General features: G+C 40.0%; 1 pseudogene; it reads right to left on the reverse strand.

Annotated features, from left to right (window-relative positions):
- Positions 1-5,034: 5,034 nt before the first annotated feature.
- Positions 5,035-22,351, reverse strand: part of LOC149174586 (uncharacterized) — a 102,832-nt pseudogene continuing 85,515 nt past the window's right edge.

A 22,351-nucleotide genomic window follows, 5' to 3' on the forward strand; every position in this document is an offset into this window, starting at 1 on the left:
TGAGAGTTTGAGGAGTGGTAACTCCTACCAGTGCATTACAAGATATTTCTGGATTCATTTCTTATTTATCTAGGGTCGGTTCCGAGTGTATATCCTGTTTTGTTGATGATTCTTGTTCCTTTTCTTCCTCCTCTTCACAATCTATGTAAAATAATTTCTTCTCAACACACTGATGGCCTTTAGTGTATTTTCTATCACAATTGTAAAAAATCCCTTTTGCTCTTTTTTCCTCCAGATATTGTGGTGTAAACCTTGTAGGTTGTGGATGACTAGGAGTGGAAACATTTCCATATTTATAGTTGTAAGTGGTATACCTCCTTGTTGCCATAATTTTTCTTTCAAATTTCCTTTCCACCATAAATGAATCCTCAAATGACTTAGGTTCCCAAAGGTGAACCTCATGTTGTATGTTATCCTTTAAAGCCCCTATGAAGAGATCAATCAGATTCTCCTCAGGAATGTCAGTTACCTTGATATTCAATCTTTGGTATTCCTCAATGTGCTCCCCAATTCAACCTTTTTGTTTGAGATTTATCATTTGGATAAATAAGGTGTCACTACTTGTATCCTCACAATGTGCTATCAATTCCTCTGTAAAAATTGTCCAAGTGACTAGTGCTTTATGAGAAAAAAGCCATCGATACAATATAAATTTATTGGGTTCAAAATATAAATATGTGATATGTACCTTTTGTGTGTTTTGCACAGCATGTAGATAAAATAACTGCTACATTTGTAGTATCCATGTTACTGGAACCTTGGCATCAAACTTCCTCATATCAGAATTTGGAATGTGGTATGTGTTAAACCTAGCATTGGAGTCTCTAAAGTCGTAATTCATATTCCTTTTGTCCTCATCCCAATTTTCATGGAGTACCTTGTCACCGCTAGGTATCATTTCTTGTAGAAACTTTTTCAAACCTTCCTTCAATCCTTCAATGTCTTCTTTTAAATCATTCTTCCAACCATCTATTTTAGCTTTCATGTCTTCTTTTAAACCATCCTTCAATCCTTCCATGTATGATTTTAAACCATTATTCAAACCATCCATTTTAGCTTCCATGTCTATTTTTAAACCATCCTTCAAACATTCTATTTCTTTAAAACCATTCATCAAACCATCCATCCTAGATTAAATATAATTTTTGGTTATTGTTGGCATAGTGGATCTTGACCCAGGTTCAGAGTTAAGTTTTCTAAACAAATCCCTACACTACTAGCCCTTACGGCATCAATCCGTGGAGAGCGGACTAAAGTCTCACCCAAAGAAATTGTTTCCGCACCCAAAGATCATGGTTATGATGTCGTTTTATGCCCTAAACCTTCCTTCACAGACATCGAGAAGCCCTTGAGGCTTATCGATATAACTCCCTCTTACCCGCCTCTAGACCTTCACGAAGGTCAATGAATGTCATTAGAAGACCCTAAATAGGTGAGTCAACCACTTATGCACCTCTGTAATTTCCCTTAGTTCAGTATTTACCTAGAACGCTTACGTGTCTGATAACTTTACCATGCATTAAGATATTCTTCGCGTAAATAGATATTAGTACTTGCGTTTTTATAAGAATATAAAATATGCATAATCACACATCAATAGAGTAGTACATCATAAACCCATTATTCATCATAACATAATCGCATTTATTCATAACAAAAGTAAATGGACAAAACATAGGTATTTCCAGAATAGTCTCTTTATTGATACTTCATATTTGCTTACAGAATCATGACTACCCTATCCGCTCAACTGCAGGGGTCTGTGCACTCAGCTGCAGACTCTACTCTAGGCCTCTGTGCATAGAGCTGTAGAGCCTCTCTTCTACTCTAAGACTCTTCACTCTTCACTTCTAGTGACCCATTACATTCATCATCATCAAATATGAGCTACGAACTCCCTTAGACTCTCTAAGACTATCCTTTTTTATACAATCCCATGGTCCATGGACGATGGGTAGATCTACTAAATCCATTGACACAACTTACACAAAAGAAGGGAAAATCCCTTTATGACACTTACTATCTACGTGCTTTGCAACCACAACTTGTGGAGACTTTACACTTTACATCACAAAAACTTGGGCTTTCTGCCCAAAAACTTGAGCTTTTGCCCCAAAATTGACCACAAGGGACTCTATCCCAACAAGCCCCCAAAAAAAATATTGTGACTCACCCCCAAGTCACTCATATGGTGCTGAGATCTTACTCTGGAGACCTCCTAGCTTGACTTGCGCTACTGCTACGTCGGTCGTGCTCTGCGTGGCTGCTTGTTTGAGTTGCTCAATCATTGGTCCTACACTATCTTCTTTGACCTTATGTTGTGTCCTATGTAGGCCTACCAACTTATCTTCAATGGTATTAGAGATGACATAGGCCTCGTCCAACCAAGGCCCTAATCTAGCCTTGAGGATCGCTTCTTTTCATTGCACTTCCTCCACATGTTTGAGCAACTACTTTGCCTCATTACGCTTAGCCAATCGTTCTGATATAGCGACAATGCACATCGTCATTCTTGCTTCGTCATAATTCTGCTGCAATTCTTGGGCCTATGTGTTCAGCCTCTACAGGTTAGGATCCTCCTGCAGAGTTATAATGACCTCCATCAACTATTCAAAGAGCGCAATGCAATCCACCACCGCGACATCTACTGTCGCAACTCCATCCTTTAAATTTACCTCGTGCTAGTCTCTGACCTGTGGAGGAGTTGAAGGTTGTGTCTTCAATTCAATCTCTATGATTCTAAGGTTCAATTCAAACTAAACCTTGGCCATCTTTGTCCTTGCATCATGCACACCTACAGCCAACTTCCTAATCTTGGCCTCCACCAGTGCTTCTTTTGGGATATGCAGCTCCAGAATGGTTCTACATGCTTCAGCTACCACTGCTGCGGTGTGCTCATTATTCTCCTGAACCTTCTTCCAAGCTTCTAGCATGGCTATCTTCTCAACGAATATTTGTTCGCTGTTGACTTTCTACTCATTGATCATGCTCAGCTTGTGATGCTCTCGGGCCTTAAGCTCTACAATCACACCTGCTTGCAATGTGTAAAGGAATTCACTAGGGAGCACAGCCAATTTCAAACCAATATTCTTTAAAGCACTGACAGTAGCCTTTTTAGCTTCCACCACCACATTCAGAGCTCCATCTGGCACCGTGACTACCCAGAGATCCAAGGATCAAACCAACTCAGTGGCTTGAGTAGTCCCTGACACCAAAATAGTTGATGTCATGTTGCTTTGCACTACACCTGCCTGCAGTCTAGTTGTTTGGATCTGCAGCTCACGCAGACCTGTCTGTATGGCACTTAGTGCCTGCTTATGCTACTGCTCGAAGTGCTGCAGCAGTTCCGCTGTCGTATCCCTTACCTTATCTCCAATATCATCCAAGTAACCCTCCGTCAAGGTGATTAGATCTAGTGATGATTTGGAGGCTTTAGTCTTCTTTCACTGTCCCTCCTCTTCCTGTTTCCAATGTAGCTTTACATGAAAAGGAGTGATCTCCAGATCTCCACTGTCATTCCCTGACTTTTCGGCTTCCTCTGTTTGAGGTGAAGGATATTTATGACTTCTGTCATAGTCACACTCTTTCTTCTCCATTTGCTCCTTTATGGCGTGCTATGCTTCTGTGTGGGCCTTCTCCTCAGTCGCCTTCTTCCTCTTTTCTGCCAACTGCTGAACCTTCAGTCAGAACGCTTCCTTTTTCTGCTTCTTTGCAGACTTTCTAGTCCTAGCGGTCAAATCTGATCATGTGTTCCAATCTTCTAGCCATCGCTTGAGGACCTCTGTGATGGCATCATCCATAGCCAAGTAGGGGAGATCATACCACTTATGGTCTGGATCCTTTAGTGCCTAGATGTAAATGTGGTGGAAGTCTACTTTGAACTCCGCATACCTAGATAACTACTAAAAAATGGTTGGTGACAACCGCGGCTTTCGGTTGATGGCCATATGAATGCTCATCTCCATTAATCCCCAAAAAACTTTAGTTTCTCGAACCCGTGCAACATCCTTTTTGTCCCATAGCAAAGAAAACTTCACTACTTCTGGTAAATATATCTAAATCAGAGGAAACTGGTTGTCCCCTGGCAAATCACATGTGACCAACACAATTGATAGTAAGAGCCATGAGTAATGGAAAGTTTTACTCTAGTACTATGCCGCTCTATAGTTCACAAGGAACTCGCTGAACAGGTAGTGCGCCCAGTTGAACTGTATGCCCTCCACACACTGAGTTGCTAACAAAACCACTCGTGCCTAAATCTCATCCGTGCAACACTTCCTCATCACTTTGCCAGCCAAAATTTGGGTGGCCACCTTCACTGCGGGGTCAGTAATACTAGAGATGGAATACCCACGCACTTTCTTGACAAGTTTGAACTTGTCCTTCATTTTCTCAGCAAGGTCACACTCGCCCATCTTTCTACCACATGCCTTTACAGGATTTATTCCAGAGTGAGGGAGTAATGTGATCCTATGGACCCTCATATCAGTGACTGGTATTGCCTTAGTCAACCACAAGCACCCGTCATGCACAAGGCACGAAAACTGCTTAATAACTATTAAGTTTATGGGGGCACAGTTGTTGTGAGGCACCCATAGGAGGTTCAACAACCCTGCCTTGTTTACCCAACTAATCCATTCCACCGGTTCCAGCGCGGTGACACCAGACTCCTTGTAAAATACTCGCTTCATGAAGGTGTCGGTAGCTAGGTAGGGTAACCGCTCAACGTCTCCAAAATCCCAATATTCAAGTTTCAGATGTGGGACATGCACCAAGCACGGACCTTCAAAAGAGATTTTTTCTGGTAGCAGGGGTGTGTTCAGGAGGAATTGTCCCTCATCTGGGTCCTTCAGGACCTTCGCCTTGCCTTGGCATGGAGGGATGTACTCCAGCAACTTCAAAATAGGGTCTACCCCCTCAACATCTATGTCTTCCACACCCTCATCACCCTCCAGGTCTACCACTTTTCCTTTCTCTTACGCGGTTGGCTTTTGTTTCCGCTGTGCCTATGTAGTTGCATGTTTCCTTAGTGACTCATGCACCGATAGCATCTTCTTTTTTTTTATCTTTCTTCAGCTTGGGAGCCTCTCTCGGTGGCATAGGCTTTGGCCTAGGTGACCTCAATGCCTTAGGCATTGCCAGGCGAACCTCCATACTCACAACTTTAGGGGCATCTCCCTTAGAGATGACAATGCCCCCAGCACTAGCAGTCTCATCTAGTGTAGACATGCTACTATTAAAGAAGTTCTGATTAGACTCAGACATAGGCCTTACAAGCAAATTTGCAAAGAGATCACGTAATAGACAATAACAGTTAGAAATTCTTAGAATGCAAAGTGTTTCTCGATGGGTGACCATCTGTAATTTATAGGCAATTTCAAATTCAAATTCAATCATTCCCCTCGAAATCCATTCATAAATGTGAGATTAGCAACATATTTCCAAATATTTCACACTTGATTTCAGCCCTAAATGCCTTAAAGTTCAACCACCCACTCCTCTTAATCGCCTTCTGGTAGTCAAATCATGAGTAGTGTCAGTAATGGTCACTTTCCGGCTATGTTGCGTAGCCTCTTGTCCTGTATCACATCTCCCTTCATGCATCTTCTGATACTGTGACACCCTTCGATTCCTCGCAGACCCCTCATTACGCAACTCTACAACCCAAACAATCTAGTTTATAGTCTTGTGCCTCCTTGCAGCTGCCTGGAGTGCTAAGACTATGCTACGATCATATAGTCATCTGGCCAAATCCCCAGTGTATGGCTTCAATCGACTTCCATTTACCTTTCCAGGAAATGGATCTCCATTCAATTTCACAAGTTGAGCTACTCCACCATTGGTAATCTCCTTGATTGTTGGGTTGTGTTATATTCCTTCCACGACTAGCCCATGTAGTTAACTAGGGGGTTAGAGAGGGGGCAAAGCCCCCCTTCGCTGCGTCGATTGTGTAGCGTGGGGGGGGGGGGTCACAAGGGCTTTGAGGTGTACCCGTAACCCACTTATGGGGTCCAGGAGCGCCGCGGAAAATTTTGGTTTTGGACCCTATGTTAGGTTGGGCAGACCCACCTATGGTTTTGTGCATAATTTTCGCACATGTTTTTTGGATGCAATGGTTTTCGGTCCATGGTATTGGATGCTTCGGCCTGTATAAATATGTATTATAACATTGAAATGAAAATAATGAAAAATCAAGCTGGTAGTCCCGATTTTGGGATCCAGGGGAAAATCTCTGTGTATATGTGTTTTTTATGTGTTATGCTCTAGCATTGTTTATTTTCTATGTTTTAGAATTTGTATGCAGGTAATTTCTGTATGGGGTTAAAACCTACATTTGGTATCAGAGCAGTTTTGGCTTCAAGAGGACGCCTTTGTTGCTGAGGGGTTTCACTCGGGCCTATGGTAGACCCTGTTCAGTGGGAGATCTGTGAGATCGATTCTGGTGGTGAAAGAAGATGGCGAGCAGTGGAAGGATAGAGATCAAGAAATTTAATGGTTAGAGTTTTGAGTTGTGAAAACTCAAGATGGAGGATCTATTGGTGGATAAAGATCAATGGATCACGGTAGATCTAGGTACTAAACCAACGGGAGTGTTCGATGAAGAATGGAAGAAGTTGGATCGGAAGGCAAAGAGCACAATACGATTATGTGTCTCAGATTTAGTATTGTTGAATGTATTAGGGGAAGCTACGGCGAAGGCTTTCTGGGACAAGTTAGGGACTTTGTACCAATCTAAGTCTCTAGTGAATAAATTATTCCTGCGGAAAAAGTTGTATAACCTGAGGATGAAAGATGGAGACTCGGTGATAGAGCATATGAACGCATTTAATACTATGGTAAATCAGTTAGCATCTGTTGATATTAAAAACAGAGCATCTGAATGCATTTAATATTGTGGTAAGTCAGTTAGCATCTATTGATATTAAAATTTCAGATGAAGATAAGTGCATTAGTTTGTTGTGTTCTCTACCAGATTCGTGGGATAGTCTGGTTATTGCAATAGGTAGCAATGCAACTACCTTGCAGTTTGATGAAATAGTCTCATCCTTGCTGACGGAGGAGATGAGACAAAAAAATATGGAGAGCTAGAATGGTGATGCCTTGTCTGTACGAGGATGGTCCTAGAATAGAAACAAAAATAAGTCATTGAGTGGGAGATCTAAATCTAGAGGGAGATCTAAATCTCGAGGAAAACCTGTAAAGGTGGTGTGTTGGAAATTTGGAAAGGAAGGGCACTACAAAAGGGACTGTAAATCTAAAGCTACTGATAAAGGAAAGGGATCTGATGATGCTCCTTTTGTAGAGGCAAAAACCACCTTAGATGAAGGTGGGGATGTGTACTTAGCTTCTTCAAGTACACATGTAGATCATGAGGCATGGTTGATTGACTCAAGTGCATCCTTTCACTTCACTCCCCATAGAGAGTGGTTCTGCAAGTATGAGAAATGCAATGGTGGTGATGTCTTCTTAGGGGATGATAGGAAAGCTAGAATCATTGATCGCGGAAAAGTAACGTTGAAGTTGCAAGGTGGAAGGGTTAGAACACTTCTAGGTGTTCTGCATATTCCTGCATTGGCCAGAAATATAATTTCTGTAAGCAAGCTAGATGATGCAGGTGTAAAAATAGCGTTCGAGAAGGATACCTACAAAATGGTTCGAGGAGCACTGGTATTGATGCGGGGAGTTCAAATTGGAAATCTGTACAAGCTGCAAGGTAGCACTGTTATTGATGGGTGCAATAGTTCTGTGGTTCCTGAAAGTGGAGGAGAAAATCTAGTGGTCTCTGGATAGAAGACCATGCTGTGGCATCAAAGGCTTGGACATATTGGAGAGAAGGGCCTTCAAATACTTCATGGTAAAGGTATGGTAGAAGATATGGGTAATAGTTCTCTGGATTTTGATTTCTATGAAAATTGTGTATATGGGAAGTAGAATCGGGTGAGTTTCCCCTGTGGTAGTAAGAGAGCAAAATAGATATTAGAACTTGTGCACAATGATGTGTTTGGACCTATGAAGGTTCCATCACTGGGTAAGTCTGTGTACTCTGTATCATTTATAGATGACTTCTCAAGGAATACATGGATATATTTCCTTAAGAATAAATCTGAAGCCTTTGACAGGCTTAAAGAATTTGAGTCTCTCGTGGAAAATTAGATAGAAAAGAAGTTAAAGCTGTTGAGGACATATAATGGTGGAGAGTTTTGTAGCAAGGAATTTGAAGAATTCTATAAGTGTGGTATCTCACGACAGAAGACTACTCCATATACACCTCAGCAAAATGGAGTTGTAGAAATAATGAATAAGACGTTGATGGAAAGGGTAAGAAGCATGCTCAGTGGTGCCGGGTTAGGATAGGAATTCTGAGCAGAGGTGGTGGATACTGCATGTTACTTGGTCAACAGCTCACCTTCATCAACATTGGAGGATAAGACTCCACAAGAGGTATGGACTGGTAAGAAACCCTCTCTTCCACATTTGAGGCTATTTGGATGTGATGCATATGTACATGTTCCAAAGGAGAAATGAACCAAGTTGGATAGTAAATCTGAAAAGTGCATCTTTATCGGGTATAAGGATGGTTTAAAGGGTTATAAGCTTTGGAACCCAGTCACATGGAAGGTTGTGTACAAACAAGATGTGGTGTTCAGAGAGGTAAAAGATGTTATTAAACATGAATTCCAACCAAAGGAACCTATGAAGATAGAGTTTGAGCTTAAGGAGGAAGAATCAGACTCTACAACAGAGGAGGAATTAGAAGATGAAGAGCCACAAAATCCAGGTGTGAGAAGATCAATTCGAGAAAGAAGGCAGCCAAAAAGGTATAGTCCATTTTCTTTCTGTTCAAATTTTGCTTTATCTATTATGGATGATGATCCCAGAACTCTGAAGGAAGCAGTAGATTTAGAGGATGGAAAACTCTGGAAAGAGGCCATGGCTGATGAAATGGCATCTTTGAACAAAAATGAGGCTCAGGATATGGTGGAGTTGCCATCTAGAAGGAAACCCATTGGTAGCAAATGGGTGTTCAAGAAGAAGACAAATGTAGAAGGAAAAGTGGAGAAATACAAAGCTCAATTGGTAGCAAAAGGTTACTCACAGGTGTCGGGAATTGATTTTGGTGATATTTTGTCTCCTGTTGCCAAGGTAACTTCCATTAGATTAATTTTATGTGTTTCTGCTCCTTTTGATTTTGAGGTAGAGTAGATGGATGTGAAGACAACATTTCTTCACAGGGATCTAGAAGAGGAAATATACATGAAGAAACCTGAAGGCTTTGTGGTGAAGGGTAAGAAAGAACTGGTATGCAAGTTAAAGAAGTCTCTGTATGGGTTAAAACAGTGACCAAGGATGTGGTATCAGAAATTTGATACATTTATATGGGGACTTGGCTTCACCAGAAGCAAAGCAGATCATTGTGTTTATTTTAAATTAATTGGTGACTATGTTATTTATTTGGTCTTGTATGTGGATGATATGTTGCTGGTTGGAAATGACAAAGAAATTATCTAGGATTTGGAGACCCAATTATCCTCCAAATTAAACATGAAAGATCTTGGTGCTGCAAACTATATTTTGGGCATGGAAATTAAAAGAGATCAGGCAAAGAGGAAGCTCTGGTTAAACCAAAGGAAGTATGTTGAGACAATATTGCAGAGCTTTAATATGCAGGATAGTAAACCGGTGAAGGCTCCTATTCCTGTAGGTGTGAGGTTATCTGCTGAACAGTGTCCCAAGACAAAAGAAGAGGAAGAGGACATGTCCCGTGTTCCATATGCAAGTGCAGTCGGTAGCTTGATGTATGCAATGGTCTGTACTAGACCAGACATTGCACATGCAGTGGGAGTATTGAGCAGGTTTATGTCAAAATCAGGGAAGGAGCATTGGACAACAGTGAAGTGGGTTTTCAGGCATTTGCGTGGCACTAGTGATTATGGTTTGTGCTACCAAGGAAGATCAGGATTGGACAGAATGTAGGATATTTGTGGCTTTGATGATGCAGACTACGCTGGAGATCTGGATCAGAGAACATCTACAAGTGGGTATGTGTTTAACCTATTTGGAGGTGTAGTTAGTTGGATGAGTAAGAAACAATCTATAGTGGTACTATCAACTACAGAGGTAGAATACATGGCAACCGCTCATGCAAGCAAGGAAGCAGTTTGGTTGCAGAGATTGTGTTCAAGTATGGGGTTAGTAAAAGGATCTATAAGGATATACCGTGACAGCCAAAGTGCAATTTTCTTGGCAAAGAACCCCGCATATCATTCAAAGAAAAAGCACATTGATGTTCAGTACCACTTTGTGAGGGATATGATAGAAGACAAAAAGTTGTTGTTAGTAAAGGTGAACACTTTGAAGAATACTGCAGATGAATTGACAAAATCTGTGAGCTCTGAGAAGTTCTCTTGGTGTAGAGAGACAATGGGCATTTCAGGGCTAGAAAGATGACTAAGCTCTCTTGTGGCCCCCTGTGGAAAGAAAACAACAAGTGGGAGAATGTTGGGTTGTGTTATATTCTTTCCACGACTAGCCCACGTAGTTAACTGGGGGGTTAGAGGGAGGACGGAGCCCCCCTTTGTTGCGCTGATTGTGTAGTGGGGGGGGTCACAAAGGGTTTGAGGTGTATCTATAACCCCACTTTATGGGGTCCGAGGCAGCGCCCCAGAAAATTTTGTTTTTGGACCCTATGTTAGGTTGGGCGGACCCACCTATGGTTTTGTGGATGATTTTCGCACATGTTTTCTGGATGCAATGGTTTTTGGTCCTGTTAGATTTATATACCAATAGGGGTCATATTTCATGATCTACTATGGAAATGCCAAATATGATCATCCTTTCCATGCTGCAAAGATTCCATATTTTCAGAAAACCAAAAAATTAAAAGAATGTAAAGAAGGTATGCCCTAAAAGAAAAATCAAAGGGCAAAAAGAATGAATTGGTCAAGAAAGAAAGAAAATGAACCCCAAAGAAAAGACCAGGAAAGTGTGTTAGTCCAAAATGCCACTACTATCCTATTTTTTGCAAACAAATTCAGAATGTGCAATCACTGACTTCTGTCACACTTGATGGATGGCCAAACCACTTACCGCCTATGCCCCCTCCGCACCAACGTCACCCTCACGTCATCAAACATGTCATCTGCCACCCCGCCTCCGTATCATCCGACGTGTCCGCCACGTCACTGCCAAGTCAGTCTCCGTACCCCTCTATACCACAAAATCATGATGCCATGCTGACGTCACCTGACCAAAGCATGCCAAAAACCCACCAAAATCAAACTTTTTGTCAAAAAAGTCGTTAAATGTCGTTTTTTGTCCATTTCACTTTGTATTTTCTATGTGGCTTTTGCATGGTTTTTATGGCCAAAACTCCATTTCCACTGAACAGTTCACCATCCAGTGAACGTTCGATCCACAGCTTAGCCCTTCAGCTCGGTCTGCAGTCCACATTTTTCACAGAGCGCCTATAAAATAGGTATTTACCCCAAATTCTTCTTTCAGACCCTGTTTTTCCAAATTTTTCTGTAAAAACTACTCGCATAACCAAAATTTGAATTAAAATTACAGTGCTGCCTACAAACCTCTGCATTTTAACTTTTGTTCGGCCCATTTTTCTGAGAAATTTCTCAGAATGTTACTCCCTCTGCAAATTTACCTATTTAGCTAGAAGTTCAAGCTCATTTTGGCCTGGAATTCCCGAAGAAAGCTCTTGAAACTGATATTTTACCCACTGTTGCTGTGAAAGCCCAAATTCCAAATAAAAAAAATCACAGAAGATTGAAAATGGAACCTCCAGTGGCCCTCAATGTTGCCCCGTTGAATGCACCACACAAGGAGCTGGAATGGTTGCCCTTAGCTGATAGGGACATCTAAATACAAGACTTAATGGGTATCAAAAACCATCTGCAAACATTTTGTGAAATTAGAAACAACTACCTAAACAAGACTGATCTCTATGGCATCGGGAGTCCAATCTGCCCATATATTATCTTTCATCAGTCAATGTATTTCCATATATAATCCACTTGTGTTGTGCTAACTATGAGCCTACTCAAAGGGCAGTCATGTCCCCAAATGGCACTGTCCTATTCTGTTATGAAACCAACTCAAGAAAAGATAGATCAACGCCTTAGAATTCAGCCTCTTCGAGGGGGCAACCTCCTTTACATTACATAAATGAACAATTCTTGGATGATTCAAATGACAAAACCTCCTTTCTATATATAGGAGTCTAAGGAGTCACAATATAATCTAGCCGACCTAACAATAATAATATAAAGCCACAAAAATAACAATAGAGGAATTCTATGGGGCACAGTAATAACAATATGGGGGCAATAGGGGCACAACAATATTAATAAGGGGTATAACTACAATAGTAATGGGGTAATCACTAGTATTATAGGGACCCAACATGCCCCTCGCCTTCAAAAGCGTGTTGTCCTCAACGCTTGAGTAGTTCTGGATACTGCTGCATAAAATTCTTATCCTCCCATGTGGAATCTTCAGCGGATAAGTTCTTCCACTTGATAAGATACTCTGAAATTGATCGATTTCGTAGCTGTCGAGTTCTTGTTTCTATGACTGCTTCTGGTTCCAATATAATTTTTCCTTCCTTGTCAAGTTCTGGCAATATTGTTTGAACTGGGAGCTTGTCACCTATAACCTTCTTTAAACATGAAACATGGAAAACTCGGTGCAATCGAGAAGCTGCAGGAAGCTCCAATTTGTATGCCATAGTACCAATCTTTTGCAACACCTTGTACGGACCATAATACTTTGGTGATAATTTATTATCCTTCTTAGCTTGCTTGAGGGACATTTGCTTATATGGTTGTAGCCATAGGAATACCCAATCACCTACATCAAAACTTCTTTCACTGCGATGTTGATCTGCCTGTTGTTTCATTCTATTCTGTGCCAACACGAGGTTATCCTTTAAGAGTTGGAGGACTTGTTGTTGATGTTCGATGTGATGTTCCACTGCCTGAACCTTAGAATTTTCTCTTAAATATGATGTGATGGATGGTGGTTGATACCCATAAAGTGCCATAAATGGGGTCATTTTTGTTGCTGTATGGAAGGAAGTGTTATACCACCATTCAGCCAGAGGCAACCATTTGACCCATTGTGTCTGTTTATCAGATACAAAGCAACGAAGATATCCTTCCAAACATTTGTTTACTATCTCAGTTTGCCCATCAGATTGAGGATGATAAGATGAGCTATGAGCTAACTGAGTACCAAGACAAGAAAATAATTATGTCCAAAAATTTCCAGTGAAAATGGGATCTCTGTCACTTACAATAATCTTTGGGTTTCCATGTAGCTTTTGAATTGTTTCCATAAATGCAGTAGAAACTGTACTGGCTTTAAATGGATGTGATAATGCACAAAAGTGTGCATACTTGGTAAGTCTGTCAACTACCACCATGATGACACTCTTTCCCTCAGACTTGGGTAAACCTGTGATAAAATCCATTGAAACCTCCTCCCAACGTTGGCTTGGAATGGATAAAGGTTGTAATAGACCTGGTGTCTTAATTGTTTCAACTTTATTTTGTTGGCAAACCAAACATTCCGCCACAAACTTTTGAATATCTGATTTAAGGCCATCCCAAAAAAATTCCTTCTTAACCCTGTGGTAAGTTTTTAAAAATCCTGAGTGCCCTCCTAAGGGAGAAGTGTGCAATTCCATAAGAATCTTTTGTTTTAGCTGGGAATTCTTACAGAGGTATAAGCGATCTTTGTACCATAACGAATCATTTTGCCAGCTAAATGTATCAGACATACTGGAATCTTGTTGTAGCTTTCGAATAAGTGCCCACACTTCTTCATCATTCTTCCATTCCTCCCTTGCTTCGTTTATCCAATCTGGTTGGATAATAGAAATGGCGCACAACAATGCTTCCACATCCTCATCCTTTCTTGAGAGTGCATCTGCCACCACATTTTGCTTCCCTTTTTTGTAGATGATTTCAAAGTCATAACCCAACATCTTTGTGACCCACTTTTGTTGCTCTTCAGAGGATAATCTTTGTTCTAAAAAGTATTTAAGGCTATCATGATCCGTTTTTACCTTGAAGTGTCTTCCCATTAGGTAGGGTCGCCATTTCTTAAGTGCATGGAGTATTGCCAACATTTCCTTCTCATAAATAGCTTTTCTTAAAAACTTTCCCTTGATTGGACGACTTTCAAAAGCAATGGGTCTTTCATCTTGCATTAGAACAACACCAATTCCATTTCCTGAAGCATCACATTCCACAATAAAGGTTTTTGTGAAGTCTGGTGTAGCTAAGACCGGTGCTTGGCACATTGCCTCTTTAAGATGTTCAAAGGCCTTTGTTGCTTCCGAAGTCCATGAAAATGCATCTTTCTTCAATAATGTTGTTAGAGGTGCTGCTATTCTCCCATAATTCTTAACAAACTTGCGATAATACCCTGTCAACCCAAGGTCCTCGTAGATGCTTTATGGATGTGGGGATTTTCCATTCCTTAATGGCTTTAATTTTGCTAGGGTCTACCTTAACTCCTTCATGAGATACAATATGACCCAAATATTCCACCTCCTGGACTCCAAAGAAACATTTGGATCTTTTTGCATATAATTGTTTCTCCTCCAATAGTTGTAGCACCCTGTCAACATGTTCAACATGATCCTTCCAAGACTTGTTGTAGATTAGTATATCATCAAAAAATACTAACACAAATTTTCTAAGGAATGGTTTGAAAATTGAATTCATCAAACCTTGAAATGTTGAAGGTGCATTGGTAAGGCCAAAAGGCATGACCAAAAATTCATAATGACCCTCATGAGTTCTAAATGCGTTTTTGGAATGTCTTCAATCTTCATTCTGATTTGATGATATCCTGAACGAAGATCCAACTTGGTGAAGTAAATTGATCCATGCAATTCATCCAGTAATTCATCAATGACAGGAATGGGGAACTTATCTTTAATAGTGAGCTTGTTGAGCTCCCTATAATCCGGACACATGCGCCATGATCCATCCTTCTTGTGCACCAATACTACTGGAGCAGAGAAAGAACTTTGACTCGGTTGAATTATACCAGCCTCTAGCATTTCTGCAACCATACGTTCAATTTCATTTTTTGGACATAGGGATATCTGTACGGCCTGATGTTTGGAGGAACACTTCCTGGAATCAGATGAATAGCATGATCATGATCACGCATAGGTGGGAGACCTTTGGGAGTCTCAAATACCTTGGAATGATTGTCCAGGACTTTTTGGAGATCTGGAGAAATAGATGATTCCGATGTGGAAACATCTAGCGAACATAATTGTGCAATTACACCTCTTTGCTCCTTTTTTAGAAGCTTTGTCATACCATTAGAGCTGATTATCTTTCCTGGTTTCCCTGCAATACCCCTTAATTCAACTTCCTTTCCTTCCACAGAAAATTTGATGAAAAGTTCTTGAAAATTAAAAGCTATTGTACCCAAGGATTGTAGCCATTGGACTCCTAGTACAACATCAACACCTCCCATTGGAATGGAAAGCATTGGGCTAGTCAATACATATTCTCCCATGGATAGCTTGATATTATGGCACTTTCCAGAGCAATTTATTGTTCCTCCATTTGCAATCATCACTTGACACTCTGGTGCTGGATATAGGAAGCAATTCAATTCTTTTGCTACCCTACAATGAATAAAATTGTGGGTGCTTCCTGAATCAATCAACACTATTACCTTTTTCTTCTTGATTTGTCCTTCTATCTTGATGGTTTGAGGAGTGGTAATTCCTGCCAATGCATTACAAGATATGGTCGGATTTATTTGTTCTTCATCTAGGCTTTGTTCCTGGAGTATATCCTCTTCTTTTGACCTTTCTTGCTCCTTTTCTTCTTCCTCTTCACAATCTATGTAGAATAATTTCTTCTCAGCACACTTATGACCTTTAGTGTATTTGCTATCACAACTGTAACAAAGCCCTTTTGCTCTTTTTCTTCCAATTGTTGTGGTGTCAACCTTATAGGTTGTGGAAGACTAGGGGCAACAACACTTCCGTCTTTATAGTTGTGAGTGGTATGCTTCCTGGTTGCCATAATTTTGCTTTCCATTTTTCTTGCTAACCTGAATGCCTTCTCTAATGAATCAGGTTCCCAAAGGCGAACATCATGTTGGATATTATCCTTTAAAGACCCTATGAACACATCAATCCTATGCTCCTCTGGAATATCTTTTACCCTTATGTTCAATTTTTGGAACTCCTCAATGTGCTCCATTATTGAACCCTTTTGTTTGAGACTTATCAATTGGCTAAAAAAAGTGTTGCTTTTTGTATCCTCATAATGTGCTATCAATTCTTCCGTAAAAATTGCCCAAGTGATAAATTGTTTACGAGAGCAAAGCCATTGATACCATACAAACTGATTTGGTTCCAAATATAAAGTTTCCATACGTACCTTTTGTGTGTTTTGCACATTATTGAGATCGAAAAATTGCTCCATCTGTAATATCCATGTGGCGGGATCCTTGCCATCAAACTTCCTCATATCGATTTTTGGAATATGGTGGGTCTTCGATCCAACATTAGAGTCTATGGAATCATGATTAACATTTCTTTTGTTCACATCATGAGTTTCCTTTACTACCTTTTCACCATTAGTAAATATTTCTTGTAGAAAATTTGTCAAATCGGTCTTCATATTTGTCATGCCTGTCTTCAAGTTTGTGTTCAAATCTATCTCCAATTCTTCCATGTCTGTCTTCAAATCTGTCTTCCAATCATCCATCTTAGCTTCCACGCCCTTTATCTTAGATTCCATGCCATTTATCTTAGCTTCTGTTAGCTTTTGTGAGCGTGACATTTGTTGCACTTGTTCTTGTAATTTTGATATATCATGTAGCATTTCTTCCTCTTCTTCATGAGTCATGCTAGAGCTTTCAGGTTCCTTACTAGGTGTTTGCATTTTCTTTCCTCGGGGCATCAGTTACCGATAATAATGCTTTACTATGCCCTTTGAATTCCTTCAAACCAAGCTTACGCAAAAAATAAAAAAAAAAAAACTACACACCTTTTTTCACTTTGTAGAAGCCTGATATTGAATCTGATGTATCTCTGTAATTTCAGATCATCCAATTCTGAAGTTGTGTCCTGTAGTAGCCTTCTGTGTCCTCTTTCCAATGCCACAAGTCTGACCCAAATTGGATTCTCCAAGGAAGAGTTATGCGAAATCTCCCACAGTGACTTGATTATAGACTAGTTCAGTAGAGCGAACTTGTACGACATGCCACGAGTCACTGTTTCTACCTTTGGATCTGAAACATGCATACAAGAAACTACAGTCTGTCCTCTTTCTATACCTTCTTACGAAATTTCAATCTGATCCCCAGAGAGAAAGTTATGACGATTTTCCCCAGGTCACCTGTTTGGAATGTAATTCAGGAGTCTGCAAAAAGACCAACTTCCTCAGATCATATCTCAGTAAATATAGCGTGCAAAGCTCTGAAATTCAGACCCGAGGTTCAGAGAGATTTCTTCTCAAATGGGTTTTTTTTGTAACTTCTGAAACATTGCAGAAAACAAGTTATAGCGAAAATTCCACGATGACCTGTTTGGAGCAGCGAAACCCTAGAATCCAAAGCTCTGATACCAAATGTTATGAAACCAGCTCAAGAAAAGATAGAAAAGATAGATCAACGCCTTAGAATTTAGCCTCTTCGAGGGGGTAACCTCCTTTACATTACATAAATGAACAATTCTTGGATGATTCAAATGACAAAACCTCCTTTCTATATATAGGAGTCTAAGGAGTCACAATATAATCCAGCCGACCTAACAATAATAATATAAAGCCACAAAAATAACAATAGAGGAATTCTATGGGGCACAGTAATAACAATATGGGGGCAATAGGGGCACAACAATATTAATAAGGGGTATAACTACAATAGTAATGGGGTAATCACTAGTATTATAGGGACCCAACATATTCTATATCACTCTTGACTCAATCAATGAGATGTTGCATTTCAAGCCTAATCAGCCTCTGGCTCCTTTTTCTATGAAACATTTGCTGGACCAAGGCTCCAAACTATCCTCTGCAGAAATAGGACAAATTGCCAAGTTATTCATGAGCCTAGACTCCCAGCCCAGAGACTCACCTCCTTTTCACCATGTCTATTTCAATGAAGTTGGGAGAACTATTATTGACATGATATCCTATGTCCTGGGTTTTAGAACAAGTGAGTATGTTGATGAAACCATTCTAGCTCTGATGTCTATATTTATTCCAGGAAACCCTCCTGCCATCAAGTTTGACTTTGCGACCTTCATTAGCAACAAAATCCATGAACAATTCATGAGCCTAAATAGAGAAGGGGTTTTTAAGTATACAGCCTATATATATCATCTGTTCTTATACTATCAAATAGATAGTTTTTAGTTCCCTGTCAAGAAATTGGATGCAAAAGGAGAAAGGAGATCTGTCATATTTTGGACCCCAGTCTTCCATATAGTCCATAATTCTCCTTATACTTATTGTGAGTTCACTGATATATTCATATATCCAGTCTCATCTCTGTGGATGAGAAGTCCCCCTCCCAGACTCTCAGCTGAAATGCAGAAAATCTTGCAGCTGTCCAAAAGCTATAAAATAGGTGACTAGTACTTTTACCAAAATCACATAGAGATCAGGATTTATGGCTGTGAATTGTGCCCCTACAAGCTGCCAAAGTATGTGCCTATGAGATTTTTTGCCCTTGAATACTTTAGGTAGTTTATTAGCTCAAATTTGACTCATTTTTATGGGGCGAAGAAAAAGGCTCAGCTGAAGCTAAGAAACCAACTAGGCCCCCCCATCATTAACAAAAAGGAAGGGTGGAAAGATGCTGAAAAGATATTAAGTGAGAAACTCAAACTAAAAAGGAGTTTTTGGTGGGTACCCTATGACCCAAAGGGATTTATCCATGATAGAAAGACAAAATATAGGCTATCAGGCTATGAACATTGTAGAATCCCTGATATAGAACAATATGCTAATCAAGATGAATGGGTAGAAGGTACATTGGTAGAACAGATTACTGAGGAAGAGAAAATGGAGCAGGCAATGAAAGACCTTAAAAAAACTCTTGACCTAGACTTTTTTGGACAGGTCTCTTTCAAATTGCCTCAACACATTGGAGCAGGCACATCATCTACTACGATTGCACAACAACCTGCCCAAGAAAATACTCCTCCTGCAAGTACATCCAAAGGCAATGAAGTGCTACATTCAGAGCAACAAGAAATGACAGATCAGCCAACATCATCACAGCAGCAAGGCCAAGGGCAAATTCCTCCTCCCTAGACCCATGCACTAGAGATACCAGCATTGCAGACTCCTCTCAATGAGGAGAAGGGCAGAAAAAGGGACCGGGAAGAGGACACACCAACAAGTGGGCCAGCTAAAGAACCAGAAGAAAATAGGCAGAGAGTGGATCCTCCACCTGAAGAGGAAGTTATTGAGGAGATCATTGAAAGTCCAAGAAGTGAAAGGGCAGCCAGCCCACTAACCTCCCCAGTGACAGAATCACCTACTAGTTCTCATGGACAGCAATTTGGAAAACAACCTATTATGGAAATCTCATCAGCACGGCCACAAAGCAAACAAAGTTCTAATATTAAGAGAACATTCATGGAGATCAAGGCACAAAATGAGCCAATAAGAATGTAGCTTCACAATTAGTTCCTCAAAATGACTCCTGCCAAACAGCAGAGATTGATGTCTGCCTATGATATCAAGGAAGGGAAATTGATCTTGAGTCATTTCAAGCCCACAGTGCAGTAGCCACAGTCGGCTACCGACGATATTAGAACAAATCTGGAGGCTCTGGCCAAAGACATTCACCCTTTGGACCAGGTTGAGCTGCACAAACAAACTGGTGAAATGGTTTATTCCACTTTAGTAGATAAAGCCATACTAGCTCAGCAATTGCAGAATTCACTAAACAATACATCTGCTCAATTAGAGTTGGAAAAGGTATCCTCTCTAGCCAAGGACAACAGGATAAATTCCTTAGAAGAAATCATCATTGAGCTGGGACATATTCCCAAGGACCCTAAGGCAATAAAAGCACTGATAAAGAAAAAGGAGGATGACATAGCTGCCCTCAAGAAATATTTAAAATTGTTAGTTACTATGCATCTGCAGGCCACAGAGATGGTGAAAGAAAAAGAAGAAGAAGATATGATGGAGTTGTTAATAAAAATGAATCAAAGGCCAAGTGAAACAGAGCAGGCTTTGAAGAAGGCATTGCAGGAAAAATAGGGAGATTTGGCCTCTCACCCAGCTCAAACAGCCCCAATAGCTACAACGGCTCCTTCTACAACAACAACAACAGTCCCTCCCACTGCCCCAACATCGACAACAGGTACATCAGCCACAGATACTTCAATAGTAGCAACAACAACAGTGCCAGATACCAGCATGAGCATGTAAAAGATATGGAGGAAATAAAGGCCTTAGGACTCCGAATGGCAGAGCTAAAGGAAGCCAAAGAAAAACTGGCCAAGTTAGAGGTAAGCTATGATAAATAAAAAATAACGGTGGCTGAAAAAACAAGAGAGGTAAAGGCCTTGGAAAATAAGGTAAAATCTTTGGAGAAAGATCTGACTCTTCATAAAACTCTGTCAGAGATCAAAACAATTTTGTGGACTAAAATTGGCCAGTCCATTACTGATCAATGGAGATGAATACAGACTATCCATGAGCAAATCGAATTGATAGAGACAGCCCGAGTGGAGATTCAAAAGGCCAGAGCATTATTGAGAAACATGCTCGAATAGGCCAATAAACTAATTCATTTTTTGAATACTCATACCAGAGAGCAACTAGCAGCTCTAGATATCGGAGACAGAACATGTACAATTTTGACAATTAAAAAGGTGCTAACTATGAAGAATTTTGTACAAAATCTGGAGAGAAAGTGTCAAGAAATGCAGATAGAAATAAATGCTTTTACAGAAAAGTTTACAATCTTGCAGCAAAAGGGTCTACCCAGTTTGTTAACCAGCAATCATAGGCTATTGACACATGAAAAATATGCTCACAGGGTAAACACATATTTTGCAAATCAGATCACAGCATCATCAAGCACTTCAGAAGACATAGTACCTCCCTTTGGACAAAGCTTATATGACAAGTTGGAAAATCTGTCCTATATTGAGCATGAAATAACACATCTTTTTGAAGTCCAACCCAATTTCTACAAGTATACTGAAGTTGATGAAATATTGATAAAACTACAAAGACACCAGTTGCCAACAGACCAATGGTGGCAGAGCATGTTGGAGATTTTACCAAGGTAGTTTTAATTCTCTTTTGATCATCTGCATATAATCAAATTCAAATGCACGTGTCACATATCAGAAAAATGAAAACAACAGAGGAAGGAATTCACGCCAAAATGCATTAAAGCGGAATCAGGAAGGGATGAAAGGGTCGGGACATCAACGCAGGAACGTAAATGAAAGAGACAGCTACCAGCTGACTTTTTGAGTTTAAAAGTCAAATATATTAGACCACCTAAGGTAGTCAGTATAGAGGAAGTTACTCCTACATTCATTACACTCTATTTTCAATGTCATTTACTACCTTTGAAGAAGTAGATGGATAAAGTTATTGCTTGATATTTTCCCTATGAGATATTTTGTAACTCTTTTTGTATAAATACCTCCCCTAGAGATGTATTGGGGGTTTGGTTGGTGAATATCATTCTGGACCTGAGCTATAAATTTTGAGAGCCCCTTTGAATAAATATTGCTGGAATGCTTTGCTGATGAACTCTCTGGTTATGGAATTAATGACAGAAGAATATGTTGCAGAATTCTTGGATTGTCTCATGGATCAATAAGTCTTTTCTAACTCATGTTTTATTGTTTCTATGTTTTATATATCATCTAAATACCATGTTCTAAATTGCAGGGAAAAAGAATAGCCCAGAATTTACTTTGTTGTACTCTATGTTCAATTCCTGTAATTTTTTATGTTTTCTACATGACTAGCATAGGTAGGAATTCTTGACTGCTCCTGTCTCCCTGGTTCTTACACTCTGAATATAATTAAGGAATTCTTAACTGCTCCTTGATAATATTTATTCATTTTCCCTCTGTTAGCATAATGAAATATCTTTAACTTCCTTTCATTCCCTGACTCCATTACATCTTATTCCAACTTGAAAATTGTTCCGTGGTTAATCATCTTGCTCTGTAGTTCCTCCTTTTGCCAAAGAAACCATACCCAGAAGTTTATTTTCATTTGACTCCATTAACCCAATGGTCTAAACTTCTTATACTTTGCAGTCCTGTTTTATTGAATGTCACCATCCAAACATCAAACAA

Source organism: Pinus tabuliformis, chromosome 4_1, assembly GCF_031772625.1.
Source record: "Pinus tabuliformis cultivar Carrire ecotype Pingquan chromosome 4_1, CPIR1, whole genome shotgun sequence".
NCBI lineage: Eukaryota > Viridiplantae > Streptophyta > Pinopsida > Pinales > Pinaceae > Pinus > Pinus tabuliformis.